Source organism: Toxorhynchites rutilus, chromosome 1 (assembly GCF_029784135.1).
Source record: "Toxorhynchites rutilus septentrionalis strain SRP chromosome 1, ASM2978413v1, whole genome shotgun sequence".
Lineage (NCBI taxonomy): Eukaryota > Metazoa > Arthropoda > Insecta > Diptera > Culicidae > Toxorhynchites > Toxorhynchites rutilus.
Genome location: NC_073744.1, coordinates 161,416,310 through 161,430,877, shown reverse-complemented (window position 1 = coordinate 161,430,877; position 14,568 = coordinate 161,416,310). Strand labels below are relative to the sequence as shown.

At 40.8% G+C, this 14,568-nt stretch overlaps 1 long non-coding RNA gene across 1 annotated transcript; it reads left to right on the top strand.

Annotated features, from left to right (window-relative positions):
- Nucleotides 1–1,232: 1,232 nt before the first annotated feature.
- LOC129763474 (uncharacterized) lies at nucleotides 1,233–13,296 on the top strand. The gene is made up of 3 exons (XR_008740935.1): nucleotides 1,233–1,456; nucleotides 2,979–3,080; nucleotides 3,404–13,296. It is a non-coding gene; the product is annotated as an uncharacterized LOC129763474 (long non-coding RNA).
- Nucleotides 13,297–14,568: the final 1,272 nt, after the last annotated feature.

The following is a 14,568-nucleotide window of genomic DNA, read 5'->3' as shown; positions in this document are numbered from 1 at the left end:
TTTTTACTTGAACATTTTCGATTAAAAAACGAGGACAACGGGGGGATCAAATTTGAATCCCACATTTATCCAACGCATAATCACTAGCGACGAGACATGAGTGTGACTTTTCCGAAACTTTTTTTTTTGCTTGCCATACGTGGTTGTTTTCCCTCTAGCTCGTTGTGCGATTGGTCATATTGTCGGCATTCATTTTAATGGCATCACAGAAAATGCTGACCAGAATTTTTCCGATTGAATGTAAAGTCCTTGGATGGATATCACAAATCTTCTGCATCGTGTTGAACCAAATCCAACCAACGCTTGGAATCGTCTATATGTTTGTGCATCTGCTTCGATCGTGAGATTGCCTTTTTCAAACTCAAATGCTCGTGCAAAATGTTATCTAGCCGTTCCATGGATATGCCAATGTTATTCGCTATCTCACGCAATCTTGCACTACGAACTTACGAGATGATCGAAGACGGATTTCTTGGATGCTTTTCCGGTGTGGCATTCCCGATTCGACAACACGTTTGAAATCTTCATACAAACATTTCACAGCTGTAAAAACTGGTGCTGATGTAGGAAAATATTTATACAGCCATTTTTTTGCCCTTTGAAAATGCTTCCTCCTATCCAGAAACCAATGTTTCGACAAAAAGCGAAACTCGTGTTTTTTCCATGATTCACATGTTTGTATGACAAAATCGGTTTTCATGCAAACACCAACGAATGAAAAGTTATGAAATCTGAAACAAGGGATGGTTCTGTACGGTGGTTTACAAGCGTTGTGAGCTCGGGACATTCCGTCTCATGTAGTAGTGATGCTACGCTTTATCTTCACAGAATCACGCATCTGCCGATGCATCTTATTCTCGATAATTCATCTTATGAAGTCTCAGCTTTGAATTGCAGATAATCTTATGGATATTCAAAAATTCAGGTTTTAAAATATTTTGCTAGTTGGTATCAAAATTTTCAACAAACATGTATTCGCGAGAAACTTTTACTTCGCGTAAACTCTGCAAAAGTATCGCACAAAACGTTTAGGAAACAAACAAAAAAAAAATACAATGCGGAAAATCACGATTTCATACCCACACACGCACACACAGATATTCCAGATATTTGCTGTATATATGAAAGGTTAATATATAAACCGCATTCAAGTGGGGTAGTGTGTGTGTCCTCGGCTCTAGGTTTTTCTTGTTCGATAGCAGGGGAAGCTAGCTGCAGCGACCGGTTTGTACGTTTTGATCAGAAAGGTTTTCACAGTCGTTGAGAGTGGTACTGTTTCTAGAGTCTCTGGCAGTAAAGTGTGTGGTAGTCCCAAGTTATTCAATGTTGCTGTATTATCCCGTATATGGAGTGTGCATAGTTGGCAAAAGTCTTCAAAGTTCAGTGAATGTTCAGTTTTGCTCTTGTTCTTCAAGTCGCTCGAGTTAAACGCCGCTGTGCAAGAGTTCTGAAACAGGTGTGTAATTTGGAAACGCATCACTACCAAAAATTGGACAAAACCAAATAAAGGTTAATCTAGATGCTAGAGAATAAATGAAAGCCAAGAAAGCTTGAGAGCAAACTGTAGAAGCAAATAGTAGAGCGCGACTTTCGGTTTCGGCAGATTAAGAAACAAAAGAAAATCTTGCATAACTTACTCAAAATGGTAGCTTCCACCAAACATCGAATTACGTCCCGATTCGGTAAATCAGAGAATCTAGACGAATGGATTCATAAAATCAAAAGCAAGAAATACATTGTCAAGCGTGAAACTCGCGGACAGGACTTGCGAGTGCTAGCGATGCTTGCTGGTGCGCTTTCTCATGCCGAAGAATGTCTGCGGCGTGAGAAAATCCTCAAGCAGGAAGATAGAGCCATTAAATGGGCCCGGATTCGTTCTCGGCTCGCGGAACCCCCGCGTATGTACTGTGACCTGGAGGAGGAGGAAGAGCAAAAATCTTGTAACGCGTCTGAGGCCATCTGGAGAGAAGATTTTCACGGGATCAATAGTTTCATTTCGGAACTGAACAGTGTAAAAACCCACATAAGTCGATAGGAGCAGGCGAAGCATTGAAAATTTGTTTTTCTCATGAAAATTGTATCTGATAGGGAACACTCTCGATCTCGTCCCTCAAAATGAATGCAATTGGCGAAGGATACGCTGGTCGTTGCTTCGTTGGAACGTTTGGTGCTTCAAGAAAGAAATGTTGAAAACACTTTTGTTTCTGGCCGTCATTTTGAAAATGAAAATTTTCATCACGTTCGCTCACGCACACAACACTCACACAGTCGCACGCACCCTCCTCAGATCGTGTTTGCAGAGAAACAACCTGTGTGGGAGCGTGATTGTGTACGTGTTCATGCGTACAAGGCGAGGTTTGTTCGCTCGCTGTGTGAACTTTCGTTTCCTGATACAACCACACACAAAGGCCATGTCTCAAACCGGAGAGGATTGTACAACGTGTAAAAAATAAGGTTTCAGTGCAATGTTTTCATTTTACCTTGGGTGCTCCCCACCACGAAATCATTCAAAATTGATGCTGTTATGAGAGAGACGCGTTTTGTGCGACGTCATTTGAGGAAGAGAGGAGCGCAGCGGAAAATACATTCGCTTTTTTGTTATTGGATGACGTTATCCCTCCCGATGGGGGAAAACTTCGTCAAAGCAAACGGAGACGAGAGTTGTTCAGTGCAGAGAAAAAAAATTATGTGATGAAAAAATCATTTAGATTGTATATTTTTATAAACAGAGCTGTACAGATATTTCAGGGACGAACAAAATAATAGCGCAGTAGGCATCGACACTGAGAGTTCGAATTCATTGTAAACCGTATTATCGCAGTGGAAGCTATATGATTAGGGAAATTCGATTTGTGGACAGAAGGAAAAAGAAAAATGTTACAAGCAGTACGAGATTAGAAAAGCAACAACACAATCATTACCATTGCTGTGTCATCATGTTGTGAACAGTGTAATTTAATCAAGTTTTTCATTTCCAGTACCAAATGAGACAGTGATGCACCTTTCCGACCATCCGACCATCGGGGCTTGCTCTCAATCGGCTTGGATGTCGTCAGGAAACAAACCTAATTTCAATTTTGGTTCGTAGTGTGTCACTTTTTATTTTTTTTCTCTCTAACTATAAGTATTTTGTTTTTAAATAATTCAGTTTAGAATGCGTACTATTTAGATGCATATAAATCACATTGATTCATATTGAATCACCTGAGTAGCTTAACCACTATTTTCCCAAGATGTAATGAGTTTGAAATCCATATATTTTTCATATATATATTTGTCTCAGCAAACAGAATTTTGTGTAAATAAAATATTAACTTGTTGTGTAAAAATTTGAACAGTTCCTGTTTTATCATTTACCTAGGCGTAAGGCAACAACTAATTGGTGATGTATATCTATTTACAGCTTTCAGATAGAACTAACGAAAAGTTCTGAAGGGGGCTTACCTAGAGAAAACGTCACCAAGTTTGGGTATCACAATCCTTTTTGTTGTGCGCACGGGAACGAATGCATTTTCGAATGGGAGGGACGGAGAGAAGTTACTTGGCCATCTCCATAGAATGATTCACAATAAAATTCCAAGCGTATGATCGAGTGTGCGAGAGCTTACCAGAAAACATGTGTTCAGGGCCTTCCACTGCTGCTACTGCTGCTATCGCTGCTCGCGAAGCTGGTGTTTTCCGATGCCGAGTTGTGACAAATGTTACTACTCCACTGGCTAGGAAGGATAGGACCGCACATCAGTGGACCATCTTCTGAAGCAGAGTGGGGAAACGGTACACGTCACGCCAACACGGATCTCCACAAGCGAACCAAGTAGTTATTAGACGCGAAAATCCCACGTCGATGAAAATTTGTTGTTAGCAAGCGGCGAAAGCGTCAAGGCAACAAGTGAGCGAAGAAGGAAGAATGAGTGAGAACGAACGTCTATGGGAGGTAACACGTGAGAGAGAAATTCGCACATGAATCCCAGACGTTTGACGTCATAACAGTGAGCACACACTTGTGTGATTACGATGGTATCGGTGGGCCGGCCCCCAGTTTTTTTTAATCCTATTTTGTATCTTTCATGAGCCTGAAACCATATCAGATATAGGGAGAGCGACTGATCAGAGAAAATGGCAGATATTTAAGGGCAGCGGAAAGGAGATGTATTGCTTTGCACAGGTTACCCGAGGGTTTCCAACGTCACGATTGACGTCGAGATTAAGCTTCTATGGTCGATAGCGACCGAATACATATTGATCATGGGAGTGAATAGCGATAACAGGACCACAGATGGAAAAGAGATCAAAACCGTGGTAACTAGCACTGATGTTTTGTTTTCCGACGAAGGTTTTTCCAGTTTGCAGAAATTTTTGCCCAGAGCGTAGACAACAAAATTAAATTTCAACTGCATCACTTCATTATGACACCCGACATTGAAAAAGCATGAAGATCGTTTGCGTAGATTATGTGTACCATCTCTTCAGCTAGCTGAATCATGATTAATCTTGAGGTAAAGTGATAACACACGTTTATCAGATCAACGCGCCTTTATTTTCTTGCAGAAAAGAGTATTTGGTAGATTTTTATCAGACGACTCGATTAGCAAACTTATGAGGAAAAGACGAATCAACTACTCTTAGTTTGAAAAGGCGAATGTAAGATAGATAATTCCCTTTAATGCGAGTCCTGTTATCGGAAGTAGTATGAGCTAGAACAGATATCAATGCAGACGTGTGGAAACCGTCTTGACATGAAACAAAACGAAGATTTTATGACTTTTCCAGCTTAAATCATCTGAGAAGATTCCCTGCCCCGAGTAGTTTACAGTTATTGTGTTCAGACTTCCAGTTCATCACGATCCATTGGAAAATCATAAGAATAATGGCGGTAATCAATGCAAACAACTTTTGGAAACAAAAATCTTTCATCTTTGCAGAAAATTTTGAAAATGGGGTACGACTATGCGTAGAAAATGTTTCTTTTCCCCCTTTTTCGGATCATCTTAGATAAGGCCATCTTGCGGTTGCCAACAGGATGCACTACGGCCCGATGCCAAAACGATTTGCAACACAAACATCCCCTAAGCGTATTCTGGTAACATATAGCCACAGCATTCCCACACCAAGAAACGTTTGTCTCGTTTATATAGCGACACATCTATCCTCCGGTCCGGTTCAGCTTCCACTCGAAAAGAACCGAGTTTCTATGTTTCACCTCTTTATTATTTCACTCACCAAACGGAAGCACCTTTGGAAGACGAACAGAAACAAACACCGCCTTAATCGAACGAAGCAACAGCATGGTACTCTCATCGGTCGTTGATCGCCGCAGGGACCACTTGGCTACGGAACAAAAGATCGCGGGAGTTACGCACGAGCTCGGTAAACCTGCCAGTAGGCACAGATATCTATCCCCAAAACCCGAGTTTTCGTCTTTACAGTCTTCTTCCGGAATTTGGTCCGGCTCTCCGTGCAAGGAAGCCGAGTTTCTCTGTTTATTATTTTGTGTGTCTCATTTCTTTCTTACGCAATGACACTCAAGAAGCAAGAGAAAGGGTATCGAAACGAGGAATTTGATCTACCGATGGCCAAACAGACCAAGACTGATAGTGGAGGATTTCCTCGCGCAGGGCATTACGTGCATTGAGGCTGCCAGGAGATGTTCAATCACGTAAACGCACACACCTGATGAGCATGCGGCGCTTTCTATTCTCTATCTGGTCCGGCTTTTAAAATCAGCCGAGTTTCTTTGTTTTTTTTTTTGTTTTTATTCTTCACACTATCTATTCCTAACCCCGACCCGAACATATTTTGCGAGAGGATTTGCACAAAAATACGATACGATGCGAGAAGGACACCCATCGGCCAGGGAACATACGGAACATTGTTTCGGTGGAAGGCCAACACCAGAGCGTGGTAATCTTGGATAGTTTTTGCCGCAACCAGAATCATCTTATTTTCCAGTAAACATCCCCAAAAACATCTGATCATGCGATAAAAATTGTTCTACAAGCTCTCTCTCCACTACTAAGAAGTGATTTCTGGAGAATGAACCCCAAACAACAGATGTAAGCCGCAATGTGATTTTGCAGAAAATAGAATTTTACTTTTTACAGAGACAGAATTTTACCGACCGACGATCACTCCTCGCTAATGAATTGATAATGAATCACTGTGTCCTCGATACAAGAAGCTGTAGGCTCAGAATTAAGGAATCAATTCCGAACATCGGAAGCGTAAGCACATTGCATTTTTCCCAAGACAAGCGTTTTCGTATTTACAGTGCAGAGGCTATGATGAGATCCATCAATGTTTGAGTCCAGTCGCAAAACAATTCTGCTCGATATTTGAACCTAACCCGCCAAAGGGCGAAGAATGGAAGCTAAGGCGGTAACCCGGTATAAAATACACTCCCGACAACCAGAGTTTTACTTTTTTTTAGAAATTTCATTGACCAAATTGGAAGCGAAATACGATTATTAATCGTCTGCGCAATAACAATTTGACGTGTGTGGCATTTTGGTTCGAGGTTATATGCGGTTCGTGCTTGAGCGTTAGACCTTGTTGCGGTTCATCACCATCCATCCACTCGTCGTCCCTGCCTGCACACATTACTTGGTACTTAACATGGGGCTCTCCGGCATCAATATTCCCGAGTCTGTCAGTACCCCCCATCAGCAAACGGAATCTTCATGAGACGCGCGCATGTGGTGGTAGCTATGCTAATATGTTCTACTCTTTTGCAGTCTATTTTCCGTTCACTAAGCCTAATCTTCAAGTAGTGATGCGTTAGATTTGATGTGTTTATGATAGTTTCGTGTTTATTGGGCCACGGTACACAGCACATGTGCGCGTGTGCGTCGGCAGGCTCATTTTTTGAGGTTTTTCTTATCTTTCGCAGAAGTGTTACATTCTAATAACCATAATAATAATGATACTTCCCACTAGAATTAACAGTGATTACATATGCATTTATTCTTGGTTTTGTTTTTATCTGTATGGAGCAATTTTTACTGGCTGTGAATTATAATCATAGATTTATAGGTTATGTACAACAGATGTGAAGAAAAACATGGCACGCTTAGACTAAGGTTTTTTGGGCTTTTTTGTAACATATTCTCACTTTTCATACTGCCTAGAAATTCTGGGAACGTTATGTAATCCTCATACATTTATATATTTACAATCATAGATGCTTTCTGTTCAAGCACTCGAATGAGAAGAAAATCATGTTGTAAAATTAGCACCTTAAGGAGTGAATTACCATTGTAGTTGTTGGCATGACTAACTCAGAGTAAACACACCAAGCATTTTGTATTTTAATGTGCATTGGAGAGAAGAAAATTGTTCAGAATATTAACCCTGAGGTTCGTGCAATATCTAAAAAATAGTGTGAAAAGTTTAGCTAGTAGAAGTTTTTTTCGTTTGCCAATGTGTGTGAATGTAATAAAATTACATGTTAAGAAAAGTAATCGTGAAATTGTGTTACTTCTCACGAAGCAAAAATATGAACCCAAATGAGTTTGGATGTTATATTTGTGAGCTAGATGAATAATGGTGAGTTATCCGGGTTTGTCCTATACAGGACCCCGAGTGCGCTAGATGTCCAATTGTGACGAAAATATGGAAATTTTTAAAGTGGCTCTTGAAGTTTTGTGTATCCGAGATATAGGATCGATTGTAGTGGGCTCGGTCTTTTTCGGAACGATCCAGCCAGCACACAATCAAAAGTTGTGGTGAGAAAAATAAGTTTTGTGCAGTTAAAAGAAGAATGGATGTAGTGGGCTCGGTCTTCTCCGGAACGACCCAGCCAGCACTCATCCAAGTTTAGAATCGAGTCACTATGGAAATAATTTTTCAGATCGAAGGTTCAAAGTTTAGATATTATACTTGTGAATTTGGCAATCCAGGTTATATAAGGAATCAATGTGAATTATGGGGGTTTGTCCAATACAGGATCCCGAGTGCGTTAGGTGTTGCATTGTGATGGAAATATGGAAATTGTAAAAGTTATGGCTCGTGAAGTTTTGTGTATCTGAGATATAGGATCGATTGTAGTGGGCGCGGTCTTCTCCGGAACGATCCAGCCAGCACTCATCCAAGTTTTGAATCGAGTCACTATGGAAATAATTTTTCAGATTGAAAGTTCAAAATTTAGATATTATACTTGTGAATTTGGCAATCCAGGTTGTATAAGGAATCAATGTGAATTAGGGAGGTTTGTCCAATACAGGATCCCGAGTGAGTTAGGTGTTGAATTGTGATGGAAATATGGAAATTGTAAAAGTTATGGCTCGTGAAGATTTGTGTACTGAGGATATAGAAACGATTGTAGTGGGCTCGGTCTTCCTCGGAATGATCCAGCCAGCACACAATCAAAAGTTACAATTGAATATTTTTGAATATAAAATTTGTGCAGTTAAGAGAAGAATGGATGTAGTGGGCTCGGTCTTCTCCGGAACGATCCAGCCAGCACACAATCAAAAGTTTTGATGAGTAAAATTGTTTTAAAGTTATGATTGAATGTTTTTAAATATATAAAGTATGTGTAGTTGAGAAAAGAATGGTGTAGTGGGCTCAGTCTTCTTCGGAACGACCCAGCCAACACTCATCCAAGTTGTGAATCGAGCCACTATGAAAATTGTTGTTTACTTTGAAAGTTAAAAGTTAGATATTATGCTTGTGAATTTGGTAATCCAGGTTATACCACCTCAGTCCTCTCCGGAGTGACCTAATGCTGGAAAACTTGAGTGATACAAGAAGAAAAACGAAAAATGAAATTTGCTCGAATGTGTGTTAAAAGTGCTCGGCATTTGTATGCTTCACCAACCTGTTTGAAGTTTATACGATAGAAATCATTCATATTCACAGTTTTTGTTAGTGCTTTGACAGCTATTTCTGAAGTTTTGTATCTGAATTTGTGATTTACGTGAAATTATTCGCAATGCTTTTTTCCCCTAAATTTTTCCTTAAATGTTATTGCAGAGTGCTTATTTATTGGAAATGTTTATAGTTCAATGCAAGAAGTGTTTACTCCTGTGATTGGGTTGAATTGTACAGTGATCTGATATGTGAAACTGGGTTATGATATTCCATCAGTAATAATTGTAATTCGTCAAAAAACCTACCCTCAAATGTAATTGTGTTTTTTTATATGAGGCTTGCAATTGTAACCAAAGGGCATACCCTTTCTGTATTTTGAATATTATTATGCCATAGTGCATCCTAGCTACTACCATTATTACTATCTTAGTGTATCATATGTGACAAAATTGGCGTTAAGACGCAGTTTGAGCATGCTTCATGAAACGCGCAAGAGTAGAGCACAGCGCCCCACACGAGAAGTCCACTGATGAGAGGTGATGACATAGTTTCCGGAGTCACTTACACCCCCCACCATCTGCACAGCGCAATTCTACCTGGTTTGGCACAGATTCTTCAATCATCACCATTCATCCGTATTATGACCTGTCTGCCTGTCTGCCTGTTACACACGATACAGTACCATTGCTTTTGAATGATGACGAGATAACCGAAAACTACAGGAAGTGATGAATCCTTTACCGCAAGAAGACGTCTAATGCGCAAACCCGGTCGGCATTTCCACGAGCTCCACGAGCATTCCGACACTTTTCGATAAACACGCGATCAAAACCCGGTAAACCCTGAACCCTTTTAACGTAACAATGTCGAAGCCCCCGTGTGTTTTCTTTTATTTTCAGATACATTCATATATTTTCCCGCATGGTTGGCACCGTTGGGGTACTATGCGATTTGTAATGATCCAATCCGGCACTCGAATAGGCTTTACTCTACTCTCCCTCTTGTATGCGTGTGGTGTTTTCCCGGCCTTGGGGCGCGCCGATCGATCCGGTCTTTGCCAGGAGCGTGCGTTGGCGCAACTATCCGAGGTGTGGGCTATTGAGAAATTCATCCGATTTGGGCCTTGGGCTTGCTTTTCCGGGTGGTTCGCTTGGCGCCGTCATGGGCATCTACTGTTGCTGCGGTACAAGGAGATGACTTTATGGCGTACTGCTGCGAGCTGCGTGCAAATCTTAGGCGACTTTAACAGTTCTGGATGTGGTATCCGAGCATCTTTTGGGAGCGAAAGACGGCGCATACAGAGTGGAGTGAAAGTGATTTATCAAAAAATGGAATGCAGATTATTGACCCCCCGGGATGAAATGAGTAGCAGTTTAACGTCTTGAGGAAATTTTTACATCGTGGTGCAGTTCACATCGAGTTACTTTGAATTGGATGATAGTGGACCGACAACAGGATCCAGAAAATACATTCCGATTATTTTTGTCGACAAAATGTTAGCAGTTTATACAACATCAATATGTTGCGAATTTACCAAGAAAATCAGCTTAAGAACGAGAATCAATTTGACGAGTTTCTCAGATACAAAGCCAACGGCGCATGATACTGAGGAATCGCTACAACTTTCCGTCCGGGAATATCTAGCACAAGTAGCTAATGTCAGTTACGATCAGCAATAGTTCAGAAATCAGTGAAAATTCCATCACTACTCCAGTTTAAAATATAACCTGGGGAGATCCAAAGGTTTCGATGTTTTTAAAAGTGTTTGAAAAGTTGTTTGAACCAGTTTATGATCAATCCTTCAACCGGTAGAAGACAATCGAAGCATTGAAGGGCAATATATCAAGCTTACGCAGTGATGTTCTTGCTCACCGACAAAAATGTCTTGTTCCGGGAAGCCGTTCGAGCAGTGCCCTATACAATCTGAAGGGCTAAACTGCGTGAAATAGGATCAACCAGATGGAAAACAATCTGCAGAATTTTTTGAAACGTTCGCGACATTCGAAATAGTATCTGTGGGTTGACTACAGCCTCCAAAAGCTATATACCTCAACCATGCTACTGGTCGACAAAAATGGTTTTTTAGACAGCATCAAAATGTCGCGATTTTACCAAGAAAGTCAACTTTATAATGAGAATCCATATGACCGGTTTCCTAGGTACGAAGCCAATGGCTTCCGCTGATACCTATCACAAGTTGTGATGAGCGATCGTTCAATCAGAGAACAATCGACCCCAACAACTTCAGCTGAGATACATCCTGACCAGATCCAATAATGCCCTGATGCATTCTAAGGTGTTTATGAAAAGTCATCAGAAACAATTCTGCGTAAAATTAAAGTTACGTAAGTGGCTTCATCCATCCAAGGCCATCGGAGCTTCAACCGTGCAATACTTCAAGTTTATGCAGTGAAATTCATTCATCCGGACTTTTCTGTTCCGAGCTGTTTACTGTGCATTATTAAGGGTTAAACAGAGTGAAATGCGGCACTTATCAGAAGAAAATTAATAAGCAGAATGTCTGCAAATGTCTTCAAACAAATTTTGGAATTCGTCATTGAATGTACAAAACAACGAACCATAAATTTCCTTCACAACTACCCTTGGAAGTCTCCCCTGTCAAAGAGAGTCTATCAATTCTCTCAACTTGGGTGAGTGACTGTCCGACGTTTCCGTTGAAGAAAAAATACACCAAACCACCGTCGCATTAGGGCGAAAAAACGCAGAACCATCTAGATCCTGTATTCTACACGAAGCAAGAAATTCGAAATTGTGGCATTAGAAAATTCGTAATCCAGCTGCTGGATCCAAGCTAATCATATTAAGTGTCTGACCAACCCGTTTCAGTTTAGAAAATTTTCTGAAAACGCAAACATCAAACGTCAAACTCGAAATTTTGGTGAGAAGTAACATTCGTTTAACGGGAAAAAGCATTATTGGAATCCCGTTCTTGTGAGCAGAAATCATCATTAAATGCATAATGCTACATACAGTGAAATCCAATCGTCACGAAATAATTGGAAAAGCTTTCAATGTGGTCATTAGCAACAATCTTGATAGATGATCATCGGGAAATTATTGGCTTAGAACGCTTTCAACCAATTGCGGCTTCGTCGTTATCGAATGACGCTTACCCGCTTCCAGTGAATAATCAAGTATTGAGGATACCCAATTTGAACCCATCGCAATGTCTTGGAATTGCGGAACCACCACCAGGATTACGACAGTCGAATGACTCATTCACCGGGAGAATTCTTGTCTGGAAAGTCTTGTGCCCGCAAACCATATTGGATCTCAAATAGTGTGTGATACAATGCCAAGCCAAGAATGATCAGCGGTTTCTATCAATGCTTACTCAATGCATCAACAAAACGACAAGTCATCTATTGTTGCAGAAACCTGCGGCAAAGCCGCATTAGGAGGCATCGATAAGTGTTCAAAGCCCCTTTGGGTTAGTGCCAGTGAGAGGCCATTGCCAAGTTAAAGTGAAAATATTGCGATTCGCTGGAAGTTTATAGTGATACCAGCGACAAAAGTCGAAAAAAATTTCAAATCCAAGTATTCTTCATGTAAGGAAGTTCCCAAAAGCTTAAGCGAGTTGGTGGAACTCTGAAGAGCTAATGAAAAGTGGTCACATGAAGCATGTTTACACATCGATAAAGTGGGAGAGTGTCATTACCATGCGATAAGATGCAGAAAAAAAGTTTTTTGAAGAATTTGTGAGTGCTTCAAAGCAAGTTATGCTTTTCTACAAGAAGATGTGTTTGAGATAAGTGAATCCCTACGGGGCTAATCTTGCTGGACGAATTCCATTATCAAATTTCTGAGGCAAATCAATTCGTTATCTCGTGAGCTGAACGAAAACGACGTTATCATCAGAAGGCTGTTTAAGCACTAATTTCTTCACCATCTACAAACGAAGAGAATTTTTGCCTATAAACAGACTTCAGTTCAATTGGGAAGATATCCGGATATCCACTTGCGAATAGAATTCAGTTATCCAAATTCGCCATCGTTCTCTATTGCTGTACCTGAGGAGATTTTTTCTGCACGCGCACGTAACATGACGAACAGAACCACCAAGGGAAAGACCACCTGCACATCGCGATTACACAAATACCAATGAGTCGGGACAGAACTCTCTTTCTCCTACCCACTACCCGAGCATCCCCTGTCCTATCACTGGAAAAGATTCGATTTCGCCCGGTTTGTTCCTTCGGGGACGACCCGGGCCACCAGAGGCACTCTTTCGAGCGGTTTCCAATCTTTGGACGGCGTTTCAACCTTTCCCTCAAAACAAAAAAACCATGCTCCAATGGAATAATTTTTTAGGATTAGTCGACGATAAAAACACCTCTGCGGCATATATGAATAGATCACACGGAATAAAAACACCTCGAGATCGAAAATACAACACCCAGAAATCTAGCGGCATGCAGATATCGAAAACAAAAAAAAATACGCACATCTCTAAACCTCATATCTTTTCCTATCTCTCGAGAGCAGCAGCTGTACTACCACTGTATATCGACGTCGTTCGTTTCGTTTCCAACACTGGTCGAACTGGTTCTCAAGCCAGGCGATCTTTTACCTAGAGGCTGGATGCCCCATCCAAAGATTTCCGGAAAGGGTGCCCCAAGAAATTGTTCTTTTTCTTCGTATATCCCCGTATAACCCGTGCTGTAGAGCCAAACGACGACGATGACACTTTATAGACACCCACACCCACACACACTGAGAAGACACAGGATAGCCCAGGCAAGCGTGAAGAGGATGCAGAAAGTCGCGAGAAGATGGGCTGCGTTTCAGGAGCAGTGACGGCGGCGGTGAGCTGAGGTCGTGCTCGGCAAGCGAGAAGAGCTTCGGACACGGACCGTGTCCGAGGTGGCCAGCGAGAAGAGAGCATGATCCAACGGTGGGACTGGACCGGAGCCGGAGTGAAGGAAGATTACACACCATGGTCGGCAAGCGAGAAGAGCTTCGGTACGGTCGGTGCCGAAGTGGCCAGCGTGAAGAGACCTTGGCACCGGATGGATTTCGTTTTCTGTGACGGCTCTCTGGGTTGCTTTTCTCCCGCCTTTGATTGACTTGACTTGGGCGAGGTTCCTCTACTGAAGCAGATGTATTTTGTTTTTGGAAAAATTGGATCTCCAATGATCACCAATCAAAGTTGGTTTGTTCTCCAGTATTCTGAAAAAAATACCAGATACTAGGTTGAATTCGATTCGAAGATTCAATAACAATAACTTTTCAATTGAATAGAACACACGATTCGTTCTTAATACCTAAAGAAAAATATGTTCATATTAGATTTCGCGAAGCTTAACAAACAAAAATAAGACTGATAAATTACAAGAAACAAAAAACTGAAAACAAACAAAGAATACTTTAATATTCGAAAAATATATTTAAAAACAAGCTAAAATGAAACAAATAAAAAACACATAAACATAAACCTATAAATAATTATCCAGCAATAACTAACTTCAAACCAGTTTCCGATTCGAGGACTTTTTTTCTTAAATAAACAGGACATGTGGGAAAGAGGGCGGGCGCTTAAAAAACAAACGATAAATTGTTGTTGTGAAAAACCTTAACCATATTTGTAACAATGAAATATCAAATACACCTTTTGGTTACTAAGTTTGTTTGGATATTTTCAGTCCCAGAAAAATATCACATCCATTTTCTCTGAATGTTTGTTATATTTGTTGGTTTTGTAGCTTAACGTTTTCACAACGTGGCCTAATTTACAATATT